Source organism: Canis lupus, chromosome 1 (assembly GCF_011100685.1).
Source record: "Canis lupus familiaris isolate Mischka breed German Shepherd chromosome 1, alternate assembly UU_Cfam_GSD_1.0, whole genome shotgun sequence".
Classification (NCBI taxonomy): Eukaryota; Metazoa; Chordata; class Mammalia; order Carnivora; family Canidae; genus Canis; species Canis lupus.
Genome location: NC_049222.1, coordinates 27,242,888 through 27,261,323, shown reverse-complemented (window position 1 = coordinate 27,261,323; position 18,436 = coordinate 27,242,888).

The window sequence follows — 18,436 nt, the reverse complement described above, 5'->3', positions numbered from 1 at the left end:
CACCCCCCCGCCCTCCTCCCCTTCCACCACCCCTAGTTCATTTCCCAGAGTTAGGAGTCTTTATGTTCTGTCTCCCTTTCTGATATTTCCCACACATTTCTTCTCCCTTCCCTTATATTCCCTTTCACTATTATTTATATTCCCCAAATGAATGAGAACATATAATGTTTGTCCTTCTCCGATTAACTTATTTCACTCAGCATAATACCCTCCAGCTCCATCCACGTTGAAGCAAATGGTGGGTATTTGTCATTTCTAATGGCTGAGTAATATTCCATTGTATACATAAACCACATCTCCTCTATCCATTCATCTTTCGATGGACACCGAGGCTCCTTCCACAGTTTGGCTATTGTGGATGTTGCTGCTAGAAACATCGGGGTGCAGGTGTCCCTGCGTTTCATTGCATCTGTATCTTTGGGGTAAATCCCCAGCAGTGCAATTGCTGGGTCGTAGGGCAGGTCTATTTTTAACTCTTTGAGGAACCTCCACACAGTTTTCCAGAGTGGCTGCACCAGTTCACATTCCCACCAACAGTGCAAGAGGGTTCCCTTTTCTCCACATCCTCTCCAACATTTGTGGTTTCCTGCCTTGTTAATGTTCCCCATTCTCACTGGTGTGAGGTGGTATCTCATTGTGGTTTTGATTTGTATTTCCCTGATGGCCAGTGATGCAGAGCATTTTCTCATGTGCATGTTGGCCATGTCTATGTCTTCCTCTGTGAGATTTCTCTTCATGTCTTTTGCCCATTTCGTGATTGGATTGTTTGTTTCTATGGTGTTGAGTCTAAGAAGTTCTTTATAGATCTTGGAAACTAGCCCTTTATCTGACACGTCATTTGCAAATATCTTCTCCCATTCTGTAGGTTGTCTTTTAGTTTTGTTGACTGTATCCTTTGCTGTGCAAAAGCTTCTTATCTTGATGAAGTCCCAATAGTTCATTTTTGCTTTTGTTTCTTTTACCTTCCTGGATGTATCTTGCAAGAAGTTACTGTGGCCGAGTTCAAAAAGGGTGTTGCCTGTGTTCTCCTCTAGGATTTTGATGGAATCTTGACTCACATTTAGATCTTTCATCCATTTTGAGTTTATCTTTGTGTATGGTGCAAGAGAGTGGTCTAGTTTCATTCTTCTGCATGTGGATGTCCAATTTTCCCAGCACCATTTACTGGAGAGACTGTCTTTCTTCCAGTGGATAGTCTTTCCTCCTTTATCGAGTATTAGTTGACCATAAAGTTCAGGGTCCACTCCTGGATTCTCTATTCTGTTCCATTGATCTATGTGTCTGTTTTTGTGCCAGTACCACACTGTCTTGATGACCACAGCTTTGTAGTACAACCTGAAATCTGGCATTGTGATGCCCCCAGCTATGGTTTTCCTTTTAAATTCCCCTGGCTATTCGGGGTCTTTTCTGATTCCACACAAATCTTAAAATAATTTGTTCTAACTCTCTGAAGAAAGTCCATGGTTCTTCCCCTCCTCCTTTTCCTTTCTCTACATTTTTCTTTCTCTTCCCTCTTACCAAAACATAACTGCCTTGTACTCTATTTCTTGAAAGTCGGTCTAGTGACAGGAATTAATATAAACAACCAAATTCATAGTGGAAAGAGATGTTACTACTCCTTTAAAGTTTTTTCTCTCTTTCTACTTATTAGCTCAAATAATATATTTCACGGTTTCATGTAGCTCAAAATTTCAAAGGTAGGGTAGGATTGGTTTGATTTATATGTTCAAAGATGTTATTAAGAAGCCAGCATCTCACGGGATCCCTGGGTGGCTCAGCGGTTGGCGCCTGCCTTTGGCCCAGGGCGCGATCCTGGAGACCCGGGATCGAATCCCATGTCGGGCTCCCTGCATGGAGCCTGCTTCTCCCTCTGCCTGTGTTGTGGTTCTGCCTCTCTCTCTCTCTCTCTCTCTCTCTCTCTCTGTGACTATAATAAATAAATAAATAAATAAATAAATAAATAAATAAATAAATAAATAAGAAGCCAGCATCTCTCCTTTTATTATTTTAACTACATACATCTGGCTCTGCTTTGAGGTGACAAGATGGTGGCAAAAACAGGTCACCCAGTTTCTTTATCCATGTCCAGGGAGAAAACCTGTCCATACTTTATTTGTAGTTCTTTTTTGATGCTGGCCTTCCATCTGTTTTGAGTGACATATTGACTCATGCATATCTTTCTGCAAGCAGCTGCCTTGACCACCAGAAGGCCCACTTTGAAGGGGAAACATTCAGAATTGACAATTTTGAAACCAGCCAGAGCCCCATCCTTCTAAAAAAGATTTCTTTCTGTCAACATACAATTAATGGGTCCTAGTGCTAAATCCTCAATGGTGCCTGAGAGGGAGGAAGAGTTAAACTTTGCTATCTTTCATCCCTCTTATCAGTGCTGGATTTTAAACCAAACTGCCCAAAATGCCTATTATTTATATAGCAAATGCAATTTTTAAAAGGTGACAAGAATAAATTTTTAGGTCAATTTCTTGCATCTTAATTCACAGGAAAAGTGAAGGAGGATAATTATTTTTCCCTTCCTTCATCCTAAGAAACTAGATTCTCTTGTGGGCCCCATAGCTTCAGTGATACTTATATGGCAAACAGATGGTAGGAGGCACTTAGAGTTCTCCTTTCTCTTCCCCACCAACCCTTTTGTTCTGGGAAAATGGTCCACGGAGGGAGGTAGCTACTGTGGGTGGAAAGCCAGGGCTGGCCAGAGGAGGATGCAGAAGTGTTGCTTCCAGAGCCTGAGGAGGAACAAGTAGTTGGGGTTTGCAATGGGTGGGCATTTATGCCCCAAGGAGACATTAGACATCCCTTATGTTGTGGCTCATAACTGATAGAGGAACTGAAATACTGATGTCAAGGGAAGTGCACTTATTTCCTTTCTTAATGTTTCCTCCCTTGTGGAGAGACCTCCATGGAAGTCAAGCACCTGGTCTCTCTCCCACAATACCTCCCAGTCTTCCCAGGGGAGGAGAAACAACTGTTTTGGTGAATGAGATGGGAGAAAGATGAGCCTGCACATCCCAACTCTTCTCAATTTTTTTTCTGCTCTGCCTTGCTGTCTGGTTTCCAGACTCTGCCTCTGATGGAAGAGGACTACAACTGCCCAGAGCAGCCTTGGCTATGTGAGTAAGCCTGTCTAGCTAGGTGGGTGAACTAGCCAAGCTCTGGAGTTTAGTATAAGCAAACCATTTGGCCACTCTCTGATGGAGCTTTATCCATATCTGAAGTGGTATTTGATCTCCTTTTGCACAATTCCTGCATCTCCCAGTTGGTCCTGAACTCAAGTGGGGAGAAAAGGGGGTCCTATGTATTGCCCCCTTCAGATACCAACAGCTAAGAATCAGGGCCTTGGACGTTGAAGTTATAGAGTCTCCTGCTGACTTTAAATAGCCTTCAAGCATTCATTCACCTACTGATCAAACTTTCCTTGATATGCTGGTCTCAATTCTAATGGAGGGAAATATGGCAGCTGGGTGTCTTAGCCATGGCAATGATGTTGTGAAGACTAGATACCTTTTCTAGTTTGAGGGTCCCATGTGAGTCTTCAGATCCTTAAAGCCATCCCCAAAACATAACTGGTGTATTTAATTTAGAATAAATAATACAACCTTTCTCATACATAGGTACTGTAGACCACGTTCATAACCACTACTAATAATTTAAATTCATTTTTGAAAGGGTAGTTATTGAAACATTCGGAGGGTAGGATGGGAAGGGAAAAGATAGGGCCTTCCCTCAAGCTGTATGGCAGCTATATGGACAATGTAAAAGTTGACTGTCTTGGGACGCCTGGTGGCTCAGTGGTTGAGCATCTGCCTTTGTCTCAGGTAATGATCCCAGGATCCCGGGATCTAGTCCCACATCAGGCTCCCTGCGAGGAGTCTGCTTCTCCCTCTGCCTGTGTCTTTGCCTCTCTATCTCTCTGTCTCCATGAATAAATAAATAAAATCTTTAAAAAAATAGTTGATCATCTTTTTGCACAAAGCTGCTCTATTGCTTGGGGGGGGAAAAGTCCTAAACTTCAAGTAAATTAGTTTCAAAGAGAGAAAGGCTGAACATTAAAAAAAAAATAATAAGTAAATAAAAGGCTAAATGTAGTTTTCTGTTCTCTCCATCCAAAGAAAAAAATTGTTCAAATGATTGTACAGAGAAATCCAAATATGTCAATCCAATGGTTTTCCAATTTAATGTAATCTGTAAATAGCTGGATGGCCAAAATATATCTCTGAGGAGTGAATATTATTTAATGTGACAGAATAATAATGGAAAAAATTATCCTTATGACCTTCAAAAAAACATTGTAATCCTTGTACCTTGTTCATTTCAGAATCCTGAGGGAAAAAGATTTGAAGACTGAAATGCTAACGATTATTATTATTCTCACTTTTAATTCTTGTTTTTGATGAGGGCTAAATGCCACAAGCTTTTAAAATCTTTCCATTTTCTCCTCTAGCTTTTTTAAGATTTTTTTTTTAATATGTGGAAGAAAAAAGATACATCATTGTGCCAATTCCCACAATACTCTAATCATGGAAAGCTTGGTTTAATTTGCATAATAGCTGTCACAAAACTTGTTCCCTAGCAAGGAGCTCTGGCTTTCAGCAAAGTCATGAAGTGGGCAAAACCTCTTTAGGCCCATCCAATTCAACCTTTCTATGGTCTGGGATTCCGTTGTGTCCTCCCGATTTCTCTGCTAAGAAATTCTACATTTAGGATTAGTGGCATATGAGCAGAATGAGATATGAAGAGGCTTCCATACAATTACGCATCTATGTCTGCAGTATGACGTCACATTGTGCCATAATTTGTTTACACATCTGACTCACTAGACTAAGAACTGTGCAGGCTCGTTCTTATTCACATCTGTATCCTACGTGCCTAGCTCAGGTCATGGCGGACAGCAGGTGATCCATTTAGTTTTAATGAATTAATAACGAATGAATGTTTTCACACTTAGACATTTTGATGACATATGAGCTGTTTCTATTCATCTAAACTGCTCCCTCTGATTCCAGTTTCATTTTTCCTCAAAAGATACATTTGAAAGTTGGATCTAAGTGAGAAGAATGGAAATGTAATTTCTGTGGGGTGCAAGCAGAAAAAACTATTTTATTCTTTCTCCTCATTTCTCTTACCAACCTGTCCTATAAAGGGATTTCTTCTCTGCCTGTTAGATAAAATCTGAGGCAGGCCTCAAGAATCTGATAATAACTTTCAGAAAATAATAAAGACCTTCCAGTTACTATTACTTCTAATAGTAACAGCTTTATTTCAATCATCAATATATCTAGTTCCATGTGCTATAAAAATTCCAAACTTTATCGAGTAAATGCTTCCTCCTTAGCCAGCCCAGGCTGTCTTTGGGCTGGAAGCCTGCAGTGAGAAAGAGGGACATGGTCAATTTCCTTGAGCTTCTTTCTCCTTTCCACCAACCAATTTGGGTCTCTAACTTAGGATGATGAGTTATGGATGTTCCATTTTCCAAGTTGGCCTTTTCATCTTAGTGTTTCTGTGGGGTCTTCAGAGGCCCCTATGAGACCACACATTGCACAGTCCCCTGACATGGGTGATGCAATCTCTAACTGATGTGTTGTGACAACCCCTACCTTTACCACCAGAGCCAGTGTATCCTCTTGACCTGATACTGATGGAATTACTTCACTCGGTAGTTCTGTGTAGGGCTCCTTCCAGATGCATCCAGGATCAGACCCTACTATCCACTTGGTCCACAGTACACCCAAGCATCCTTAAGTGTACCACCTGCCCAACATAGCCCACTTTCTTTTCCCATCTCCATAAGTGGCTTCAGCTTAGCCTTTTAGCTTTGTTTCATAAGAATGGCTCAAATTGATTCCTAAATTCAGAAACACCCATCAAGCTTTCCAAGTGTGTCTCTGAAACCATTGTCACCAACTTCGGTAAAAAAGAGGCTGCCCTCTCCCTCCCCCCCCCCCCTTTTTTTAAATGCATCAAAATAAATATTAACATTGGAAGCTTTATGTACACCTTTAAAAGCAATTGTGCAGACATGAGGAATTATAAAAATCATTCATTTGGGGAATATAAATAATAGTGAAAGGGAATATAAGGGAAGGGAGAAGAAATGTGTGGGAAATATCAGAAAGGGAGACAGAACATAAAGACTCCTAACTCTGGGAAATGAACTAGGGGTGGTGGAAGGGGAGGAGGGCGGGGGGTAGGGGTGAATGGGTGACGGGCACTGGGGGGCGGGCACTTGACGGGATGAGCACTGGGTATTATTCTGTATGTTGGTAAATTGAACACCAATAAAAAATAAATGTATTAAAAAAATCAACCTAAAATCAACCTAAAACCTAAAATCATTTCTCCCAAAGTATAAATGAATACTCAAGATCAGTGGTGCCACTACCATCAGAATAAAAAGATGTGTCTCGGGGATCCCTGGGAGGCACAGCGGTTTAGCACCTGCCTTTGGCCCAGGGCGCAATCCTGGAGACCCGGGATCGAATCCCACGTCGGGCCCCCGGTGCATGGAGCCTGCTTCTCCCTCTGCCTATGTCTCTGCCTCTCTCTCTCTCTGTGACTATCATAAATAAATAAAAATTAAAAAAAAATTTTAAAAAAGATGTGTCTGTGTAAGTAATTAGTTTAAATGTCACCCAGATATCCTTTACAGCTACAACTCTAAAAAATACTTATTGGTCAAAAAAATCCAGAACGCTGTGTTTTCATATCAGTAGCAGGTATACAAATATATTTCCATCTTTTTTGTCCAGCCAGCAAATGAGAATCTGTACCTGACCATTTAACAAAGGACCAATGCTGGTCAGAGATAGGTGGGAGGAGAGCAGTACAATGACCCAGAAGTAGGGTTGGGAAGGGAAAAAGTCTTATTCTGCCAGCATTTTTTCAAAGAAACTCCCTCTTCAATCTCCACCTCTAATACTCTTTGGTGGATGTTAGGATGGGAGGCTCACGGAAACAGCTTTTGTTCACCAGCTTTGCAAGCCCTGCATAGGAGGTGCAATACCTCACTTGGGAACGTGGGAGCATTTACCACCTATTACCCTCTACTCAACCCTTTGAAGCTGTAGCGAAATTGAGGGTAAAAGTGTCCTATTTTAACATCTTATACAAATACGAAAGGCAGGGTTCATAGTAGCTTGTTATTTCATACCCAGATTCTTTAAAATAAAGGGCTGGGTTTTTGGTTCAAAAGTTTGGGTGAATATATGTATTATACATAAGAAACAGAGGGAAAAACAACCACAACAGGCAATGAGTGGAGTAGTGTTTTTTACTGATTTCTGGAAAATGGAAAGAAGACTGCAGTAGAGATAGCAGCTGTTCCCATTTGCAAGCTCCAGGAGGGGGTCCTACACTTAGCATTGGCAGTCTCCAAGTAGGAGTGGGAGGCCTTCATTTATTGGAAGGCCTTCTCTGGAATGGTTATGTTAGTGGCTGTCTTCCCATCTATCATCCCTCACCCCACACTTAAGTAATTGGCTGCTGTCTTTAGCCCAAGGGGGAAAAATACCACAGAGATGTGGTAGGTAAAGAAAGGGAGTGATCTATTACACAGAGTTTAAGGATCCAGGAGTAGACAAAGCAAACCAAAATAAAGCCTTAGCCTTTTTGTTGACAAAATTAGCCCATGTGTTCCATGTAGGGCTTCCACCCAGAAGTAAACCCTGCCATTCAGTGCATGTGTATGTATGTGGGCAAGACACAGAAACACACGCACATACACACACCTCCCCCTGACAATATGCTGGTTTGGGGGACATTCTCATTGGGAGAACAGACTTATGCAGTAGCTTTGGAAACCATGCCAATCTCCTTCATTAATCAGTCTAGCCCTTCATGGAAAAATAGGAAAGGACAGCCAAGGATCATCAGACCATTGCCACAGAGATTTAGGCAAACACCAGAGGCTATTCATGGTGGAAGTTCAGAGGATTCTGGTCTCTAGCACCCACTTGGGAGGCATGCTTGATCTGGGAGCAGCTGAACATATAGTGAGGCTTGTGGCAGGAAGACCCTGATTCTTCTTGCTTTGTATAAAGTGAGTATGACAATCATCTTGTATGAGAAAAATAAACATTCTGGCTTGGGGTATAAAGTTTGAGATTGGGTGTCAATTATTTAAGAACAACCTGGAAAATGCCGGTTATTCACATCTAGAGATTTTGAGGGTGCCCATTACTGTGAGAAGTTCAATTTGGGTACCAGTCCTCCTTGTGAAGGCCCTTGATTATATAGGAAATTTCAGACTCTGCCCCTGAGAGGCATGAGCCGTTGGTTACTAGCTTGTTGCCAAGTAACCAAGAACAATTTCCCAAAATTAGTCATCAAGAGAAGGACCAAGAGGAATAAACAGAATGACTAATACTGGAGAAATCAAAGTTTACCCAAGAAACCCAAAAGAAAAAAAATAAAGAAGATATTGTACCCACCACATTCCCACAATATAATCTGCCCACCTACCTGCCTTCAGAGTAGAAGGGTTGAATTGTCAGAGCAAACTCACTTGAATAACAGCTCACCCAGCATCAAACATCACTGATAATTTGAAGACTATGGGCAAGAACTAGGTACACATGTGGCATTTCTTTCAGGAGGAGGAGCCCAAATCTGTCAGACTCAGCTTTTTAAAATATATCTCTTTCTCCTTCATTAGAATGCATTTTGTTTTCAGATCAACAATTGTTTTCTGAACAATGTTTGTGGTACAGAATACAGTCTGCTTCCCAGCCTGCCATGCTGCATAACTCTGTTAAGTCCCAGGCTTCTTTACAATAAGCCATTTTGACCTGATTCTTGTTTCTTTCTTGGATTCATTATAAGTTCTGCTGAATTATAGCTTCAATGTTCTTTTCTCAGAAGGGTAAATGGCAGAAAATAGGCCGAGATACCAATGCCTTTATTCTGCCTTGATGTTGAAGTAATAGTGTGCGTTGTTATATAATTCTAGGCTGTCTTAATTGACCACCTTGACATCTGGCAGCTCCCTTTCTGTATGTGTGTGTGCATGTGTATGTGTGTGTCTCCATCTAATAGTAAAATTCATTAACATATTTATAGGAGGTCTGGTTAAGATCAACTATCCACCTGCCATGTTCCCTCAGTAGGAGGAGGTCACATTCTCGGTAACATTTCCCTTCCCAATTCTCATCCTGCCTTTTACTGTACTGTACTGTACTGCCTTTTACTGTACTGTCTACACTAGGACCAAACTTCCCACTCGTGCATCAGATCCTGCTGTCCTTTATCTATTAAAAACTATTGCCTTGCTATTGTTCCCTTTCTCTCCTGTATCCCTTTATATTTTTTCTCTGTTCTTCTAGATCACTGCCATGAGCATGTAAGCATGCAATAACTTCTCACATGTTAAATAATCTCTCTCAATCATTGCATCCTTGTCCAACTCCTGCCTCATTTTCTCAGTTTATCTTAATAGAAAAACTCCTCTCAGGACTTCTGGGTGGCTTAGTCAGTTGGCTGGTTGACCTGATTTTAGCTTAGGTGATGATCTCAGGGTCCTTGTATTGAGCCCCTAGTGGAGTAGGGCTTTGAGCTCAGCAGGGAGTCTGCTTTAGAATTCTCTCTTCCTCTGCCCCTCCCTCCGTTTCTTTGCTCTCTCTCTCTCTCTTCCTCTCTAAAATAAATAAATAAATCTTAAAAAAAAAAGAAAAACAATTTCAATTGTTTGTCTCCAGTATATCAATTATTTATCAATCAAATTGGGAAAAAACTTAAAAGCAAAAAAACAAAACTACTCTATAGAGTGGTCTAGATCCTACTCTAGTTCTTTCCCTCCCATTCTCTTTTGAACCCATTGCAAATGGCTCCTGCCTTTATCATTCCACCAAAATTGTTCTTGCCAAGCTCACAATGATGACATGTTGCTAAGTTCAATAGGGAAGTTATCATTTTTCTCAACTCATTAGCAAATAAAACATAGTTTTAACATTGTTGATCACTCCCTCCTTTGTTTTTTTTTAATTTATTTTTTATTGGTGTTCAATTTACCAACATACAGAATAACCCCCAGTGCCCGTCACCCATTCACTCCCACCCCCCGCCCTCCTCCCCTTCTACCACCCCTAGTTCATTTCCCAGAGTTAGGAGTCTTTACATTCTGTCTCCCTTTCTGATATTTCCCACACATTTCTTCTCCCTTCCCTTATATTCCCTTTCACTATTATTTATATTCCCCAAATGAATGAGAACATATAATGTTTGTCCTTCTCCGATTGACTTATTTCACTCAGCATAATACCCTCCAGTTCCATCCACGTTGAAGCAAATGGTATTTGTCATTTCTAATGGCTGAGTAATATTCCACTGTATACATAAACCACATCTTCTTTATCCATTCATCTTTCGATGGACACCGAGGCTCCTTCCACAGTTTGGCTATTGTGGATGTTGCTGCTAGAAACATCGGGGTGCAGGTGTCCCTGAGTTTCATTGCATCTGTATCTTTGGGGTAAATCCCCAGCAGTGCAATTGCTGGGTCGTAGGGCAGATCTATTTTTAACTCTTTGAGGAACCTCCACACAGTTTTCCAGAGTGGCTGCACCAGTTCACATTCCCACCAACAGTGCAAGAGGGTTCCCTTTTCTCCACATCCTCTCCAACATTTGTGGTTTCCTGCCTTGTTAATGTTCCCCATTCTCACTGGTGTGAGGTGGTATCTCATTGTGGTTTTGATTTGTATTTCCCTGATGGCCAGTGATGCAGAGCATTTTCTCATGTGCATGTTGGCCATGTCTATGTCTTCCTCTGTGAGATTTCTGTTCATGTCTTTTGCCCATTTCATGATGGGATTGTTTGTTTCTATGGTGTTGAGTTTAAGAAGTTCTTTATAGATCTTGGAAACTAGCCCTTTATCTGACACGTCATTTGCAAATATCTTCTCCCATTCTGTAGGTTGTCTTTTAGTTTTGTTGACTGTATCCTTTGCTGTGCAAAAGCTTCTTATCTTGATGAAGTCCCAATAGTTCATTTTTGCTTTTGTTTCTTTTGCCTTCGTGGATGTATCTTGCAAGAAGTTACTGTGGCCGAGTTCAAAAAGGGTGTTGCCTGTGTTCTCCTCTAGGATTTTGATGGAATCTTGTCTCACATTTAGATCTTTCATCCATTTTGAGTTTATCTTTGTATATGGTGAGAGAGAGTGGTCTAGTTTCATTCTTCTGCATGTGGATGTCCAGTTTTCCCAGCACCATTTATTGAAGAGACTGTCTTTCTTCCAAAGGATAGTTTTTCCTCCTTTATCGAATATTAGTTGACCATAAAGTTGAGGGTCCACTTCTGGATTCTCTATTCTGTTCCATTGATCTATGTGTCTGTTTTTGTGCCAGTACCACACTGTCTTGATGACCACAGCTTTGTAGTACAACCTGAAATCTGGCATTGTGATGCCCCCAGATATGGTTTTCTTTTTTAAAATTCCCCTGGCTATTCGGGGTCTTTTCTGATTCCACACAAATCTTAAAATAATTTGTTCTAACTCTCTGAAGAAAGTCCATGGTATTTTGATAGGGATTGCATTAAACGTGTATATTGCCCTGGGTAACATTGACATTTTCACAATATTAATTCTGCCAATCCATGAGCATGGAATATTTTTCCATCTCTTTGTGTCTTCCTCAATTTCTTTCAGAAGTGTTCTATAGTTTTTAGGGTATAGATCCTTTACCTCTTTGGTTAGGTTTATGCCTAGGTATCTTATGCTTTTGGGTGCAATTGTAAATGGGATTGACTCCTTAATTTCTCTTTCTTCAGTCTCATTGTTAGTGTATAGAAATGCTACTGATTTCTGGGCATTGATTTTGTATCCTGCCACGCTACCAAATTGCTGTATGAGTTCTAGCAATCTTGGGGTGGAGTATTTTGGGTTTTCTATGTAGAGTATCATGTCATCGGCGAAGAGGGAGAGTTTGACTTCTTCTTTGCCAATTTGAATGCCTTTAATGTCTTTTTGTTGTCTGATTGCTGAGGCTGGGACTTCCAGTACTATGTTGAATAGTAGTGGTGAGAGTGGACATCCCTGTCTTGTTCCTGATCTTAGGGAAAAGGCTCCCAGTGCTTCCCCATTGAGAATGATATTTGCTGTGGGCTTTTCATAGATGGCTTTTAAGATGTTGAGGAATGTTCCCTCTATCCCTACACTCTGAAGAGTTTTGATCAGGAATGGATGCTGTATTTTGTCAAATGCTTTCTCTGCATCTAATGAGAGGATCATATGGTTCTTGGTTTTTCTCTTGCTGATATGATGAATCACATTGATTGTTTTACGGGTGTTGAACCAGCCTTGTGTCCCAGGGATAAATCCTACTTGGTCATGGTGAATAATTTTCTTAATGTACTGTTGGATCCTATTGGCCAGTATCTTGTTGAGAATTTTTGCATCCATGTTCATCAGGGATATTGGTCTGTGATTCTCCTTTTTGGTTGGGTCTTTGTCTGGTTTTGGAATTAAGGTGATGCTGGCCTCATAGAACGAATTTGGAAGTACTCCATCTCTTTCTATCTTTCCAAACAGCTTTAGTAGAATAGGTATGGTTTCTTCTTTAAACGTTTGATAGAATTCCCAAGGGAAGCCATCTGGCCCTGGACTCTTGTGTCTTGGGAGGTTTTAGATGACTGCTTCAATTTCCTCCCTGGTTATTGGCCTGTTCAGGTTTTCTACTTCTTCCTGTTCCAGTTTTGGTAGTTTGTGGCTTTCCAGGAATGCGTCCATTTCTTCTAGATTGCCTAATTTATTGGTGTATAGCTGTTCATAATATGTTTTTAAAATCGTTTGTATTTCCTTGGTGTTGGTAGTGATCTCTCCTTTCTCATTCATGATTTTATTAATTTGAGTCTTCTCTCTCTTCTTTTTAATAAGGCTGGCTAATGGTTTATCTATCTTATTAATTCTTTCAAAGAATCAACTCCTGGTTCTGGTGATCCCTTCCACAGTTTTTCTGGTCTCGATTTCGTTGAGTTCTGCTCGAATCTTTATTAACTCTCGTCTTCTCCTGGGTGTAGGATCTATCTGCTGTTTTTTCTCTAGCTCCTTTATGTGTAAGGTTAGCTTTTGTATTTGAGTTCTTTCCAGTTTTTGAATGGATGCTTGTATTGCAATGTATTTCCCCCTTAGGACTGCTTTTGCTGCATCCCAAAGATTTTGAACGGTTGTATCTTCATTCTCATTAGTTTCCATGAATCTTTTTAATTCTTCCTTAATTTCCTGGTTGACCCTTTCATCTTTTAGCAGGATGGTCCTTAACCTCCACGTGTTTGAGGTCCTTCCAAACTTCTTGTTGTGATTTAGTTCTAATTTCAAGGCATTATGGTCTGAGAATATGCAGGGGACGATCCCAATCTTTTGGTATCGGTTCAGACCCGATTTGTGACCCAGTACGTGGTCTATTCTGGAGAAAGTTCCATGTGCACTTGAGAAGAATGTGTATTCAGTTGAGTTTGGATGTAAAGTTCTGTAGATATCTGTGAAATCCATCTGGTCCAGTGTATCATTTAAAGCTCTTGTTTCTTTGGAGATGTTGTTCTTAGAAGACCTATCGAGTATAGAAAGAGCTAGATTGAAGTCACCAAGTATAAGTGTATTGTTATCTAAGTATTTCTTCACTTTGGTTATTAACTGATTTATATATTTGGCAGCTCCCACATTCGGGGCATATATATTGAGGAATGTTAAGTCCTCTTGTTGGATAGATCCTTTAAGTATGAGAAAGTGTCCCTCTTCATCTCTCACTACAGTCTTCGGGGTAAATTTTAGTTTATCTGATATAAGGATGGCTACCCCTGCTTTCTTTTGAGGACCATTTGAATGGTAAATGGTTCTCCAACCTTTTATTTTCAGGCTGTAGGGGTCCTTCTGTCTAAAATGAGTCCCTTGTAGACAGCAAATAGATGGGTCCTGCTTTTTTATCCAGTCTGAAACCCTGCGCCTTTTGATGGGGTCATTAAGCCCGTTCACGTTCAGAGTTACTATTGACAGATATGAGTTTAGTGTCATCATGATATCTATTCAGTCCTTGTTTTTGTGGATTGTTCCACTGAACTTCTTCTTAAAGGGGAATTTTAAGAGTCCCCCTTAAAATTTCTTGCAGAGCTGGTTTGGAGGTCACATATTCTTTCAGTTCCTGCCTGTCTTGGAAGCTCTTTATCTCTCCTTCCATTCTGAAGGAGAAGCCTTGCTGGATAAAGTATTCTTGGTTGCATGTTCTTCTCATTTAGGACCCTGAATATATCCTGCCAGCCCTTTCTGGCCTGCCAGGTCTCTGTGGAGAGGTCTGCTGTTACCCTAATACTCCTCCCCATAAAAGTCAGGGATTTCTTGTCTCTTGCTGCTTTAAGGACCTTCTCTTTATCTTTGGAATTTGCAAGCTTCACTATTAAATGTCGAGGTGTTGAACGGTTTTTATTGATTTTAGGGGGGGGATCTCTCTATTTCCTGGATCTGAATGCCTGTTTCCCTTCCCAGATTAGGAAAGTTTTCAGCTAGAATTTGTTCAAATACATATTCTGGCCCTCTGGCCCTTTTGGTGCCCTCAGGAACACCAATTAAACGTAGGTTTTTCTTCCTCAGGCTGTTGTTTATTTCCCTTAATCTATCTTCATGGTCTTTTAATTGTTTGTGTCTTTTTTCCTCAGTTTCCCTCTTTGCCATCAACTTGTCTTCTCTGTCACTCACTCGTTCTTCTACCTCGTTAACCCTCGTCATTAGGACTTCTAGTTTGGATTGCATCTCATTCAATTGATTTTTAATTTCTGCCTGATTAGCTCTAAATTCTGCAGTCATGAAGTCTCTTGAGTCCTTTATGCTTTTTTCTAGAGCCACCAGTAGGTGTATAATAGTGCTTCTGAATTGGCTTTCTGACATTGAATTGTAATCCAGATTTTGTAACTCTGTGGGAGAGAGGACTGTTTCTGATTCTTTCTTTTGAGGTGAAGGTTTTCCTTCTAGTCATTTTGCTCAGTGCAGAGTGGCCAAAAAGCAAGTTGTATTGGGAAAAGGAGAAAAAGAGAGGAGAGAAAGAAGGAAAGAAAAGAGAAAGAGAAAAAAAAAAGAAGAAAAAGAGAAAGAAAAAGAAAGAAAGGGAAAAAAAGGGTGGGGGAAGCAAACAAATCAAAAAGCAAAACAAAACAAAACAACAACAACAGAAAAAAAAAAAAAAAAACCCACGGGGGAGTATCTTCTGATTCTGTATACTTTAAGTCCCTTGACTTCCCCTGGAACTTGTCCATCTAGCTGGTCTTCTGGGGGAGGGGCCTGTTGTGCTGATTTTCAGGTGTTAGCACTTGGGGGAGCTGCTCTCCCCCCTCCTGGTGCAGGGCTCAGTGGGGGTTGTTTACCCCGTGAGGCCCCAGGAGGAACAGCCCCAGTGGCGGGGCCAGCTCTGGAGCCCTGGAGTCAGCCCCCGCAGTAACTCCGGAGCTCTCGGTCTGCAGGGCCTGGAGGCTCCGGGGCGGGGCCGCTGATCTGCTCACCTCGGGGCAGGAGCTCCTTGCTGTCCTGGGCCCTCCCGGCCTCTGCCTGTCCCGGGGGAGGCCGGATCCTGGGCTGTGTCCCGGCGCCCTGTGCTCCGGGGCCTGCGCTGTTGGATTTGCGCTCCCGCCCCGCAGCCCCCTCCGCGGAGCCGCCCCCGAGCCCCTCTGTGCTGCTCCGGGTCCCGCCGTGCGCGCTGCAGCCCTTAGGGAGCTCGGCGCACTCTCCCGGGGCGCAGGTGTCTGTTAGTGTCCCAGGGAGCTCGAGGGCATCCCCGCCCTCCTGGGTCCTGCTCCAACTCCCTGCGAGCCCCTTTCCGCCCGGGAAGGTCGGTGCAGCTCCTGCTCCTCCGGGACGGGGCTCTCCTGTCCTGGGGACACTTGCCCCGGCCTCAGCCCGGCTCCTTGCGGGCCCCTCCCCCTTGGAGGCCTTTGGTTTCTTTATTTCTTTTTCCCCGTCTTCCTACCTTGATGGAAGCGCGAACTCTTCTCACTGTAGCATTCCAGGTGTTCTCTCTTTAAATCTCAGGCCGAGGATCCCTGGGTGGCGCAGCGGTTTGGCGCCTGCCTTTGGCCCAGGGCGCGATCCTGGAGACCCGGGATCGAATCCCACGTCGGGCTCCCGGTGCATGGAGCCTGCTTCTCCCTCTGCCTGTGTCTCTGCCTCTCTCTCTCTCTCTGTGACTATCATAAATAAATAAAAATTGAAAAAAAATTAAAAAAAATAAATAAATCTCAGGCCGAATTCATAGATTTTCAGGATAATTTGAAGGTTTTCTAGGTAATTTGGTGGGGACAGGTGACTTGGGGACCCTACTCTTCTGCCGTCTTGCCCCTCCCCCTTCACTCCCTCCTTTGAATCATATCCTTTACTAGACAGCCAAGACCTCATGCTATTGTAATTTTCCCCCCTACTTCATGGGAAGTATTTGCAGGAAGAACAGGCAAAGAAAAAAGAAAAAAAGGAAATCTTCCAGAGTATAAATTAAGAGATAAAAAGTATTAAAAATAAAAACTGCAGGGGGAAGAAAAGGCAGATGAATGGTGATGCACATGGGATGCAGTGGACTAATGGTAGGTGGCTCTTCCATGATCCCCACCTCCTGGTATTTACACTCTGGTATAGTCCTCTCCCCTTGAGTGTGGGTGGATCTGTAAGTTTCTTTTAGTGACTTGACTATGGCAAAGGTGATGTATGTCACTTTTGTGGCTACACTACCTTATACAAGATCTTTTCTTACTCAAAGACTGATGCTAGGGATTCTCTCTCCCCAGCTACCTTTGAAGAAGAGAATAGCCAACCATGTTGGGATGCCTATGTGGCAAGTATCTGAGGGTGGCCTTGGGGAGTGGAGGGGAGTCTTGAGCCAAAAACCCCAATAAGCTGGGGCCCTCAGTCCTATGGAAATGAATTGTGCCAGGCTTGGAAGCAGATTCTCCCCCAGTCAAGCCTGCAGATGTGACTACAACCCAGTTTACAACTTGATTGCAGTCTTTTGAGACCCCCAGCAAAGGACTCAGCTGGACTGTGCCTTAACTCCTTACCCATGGAAACCATGAGATAGTAAATGTGTTTTGTTTTAAGCTGCTGAGCTTGTGGCACTTTGCTATAGAGTAATAGATAACCAATACGTGAGAAATGAACCCAAAGTGTGGTTAAGGGGAGTTCTAGAAATAAAAAATAGAGAAAATAAAGGTAAGGAAATAACAAATTATGCAATCCAAGAATTTCTAAAATATAAAAAAATTAACAGGGCAGTCCCGATGGCCCAGCAGTTTAGTGCCACCTTCAGCCCAGGGTGTGATCCTGGAGACCCAGAATCAAGTCCCATGTCAGGCTCCCTGCATGGAGCCTGCTCCTCCCTTCTGCCTGTGTCTCTGCCTCTCTCTCTCTCTCTCTCTCTCTCTGTGTCTCTCATGAATAAATGAATTTTTTAAAAAAAAATTAATAACTCTGATTCAAAACTGTAGAGAGATTTATAGATGCAAGGGGGAAAAGATTTATACCAAGATATGAAATTCCAAAATTCCAGGAATAAATAAAAGAGTTTAAGAGATTTTGAGAGAGGGAAAAGAATACCAGTTTCTTTAAAAGGAATGAAAATTAGGTGCGCAGCCTATTGCTTGATGTCTTCAGAGTTCTGAGGAAGAATTATTATAACCTAGAGTTATATATCAATCTACACCTGTACTCCAACATGAAGGGAAAACAAAGGCATTCTAAAATATGCATAGCTCAAAAGGTTTTCTACTATTTACTCTTTGAGGAAAGATGAGGATTTACTTCAGAAAAACTTAAAATGAATCCAAGAAAAAAAAAGTATGAGGTCAATAGAGAGGAGACTAACCCATGATGAAGATTATGCAGCAGAGCATAATTCATAATTTGAAAAGCAACCTGTTCAAATTAAAGCAAGAAATCCAAGCAGGTCAGTTAATTTGCCTCCGCAAGTATCTTTAAGAAGTCAGATAAAAAAAAATAAAAAATAAAATATAAAATAAAAATAAAATAAATAAGAAAATAATTTAAAAAACGAAGTCAGATGACCAAGGGATCCCTGGGTGGCTCAGCAGGTTTGGCGCCTGCCTTTGGCCCAGGGTGCGATCCTGGAGTCCCGGGATTGAGTCCCACGTCCGGCTCCCGGCCTGGAGCCTGCTTCTACCTCCTCCTGTGTCTCTGCCTCTCTTTCTCTCTAAGTCTATCATAGATAAATAAATCTTAAAAAAAAAAGTTAGATGATCTTAGTGAAAAATATGTATTTGCTTCTTTTAGGAAAATATGAGAGCAATTAGAAACAAAAAGTAAAACAAACATCCATAAGAAAATCAAAGTTCAAATATGAAGCAATAAAAAGTGTATGTCACTTTTGTGGCATACATAACTTTAAGTAATTGGTAGCGTATAAGAAAACAAATTATTTGATTTTAACATCTGGACATACTTTTT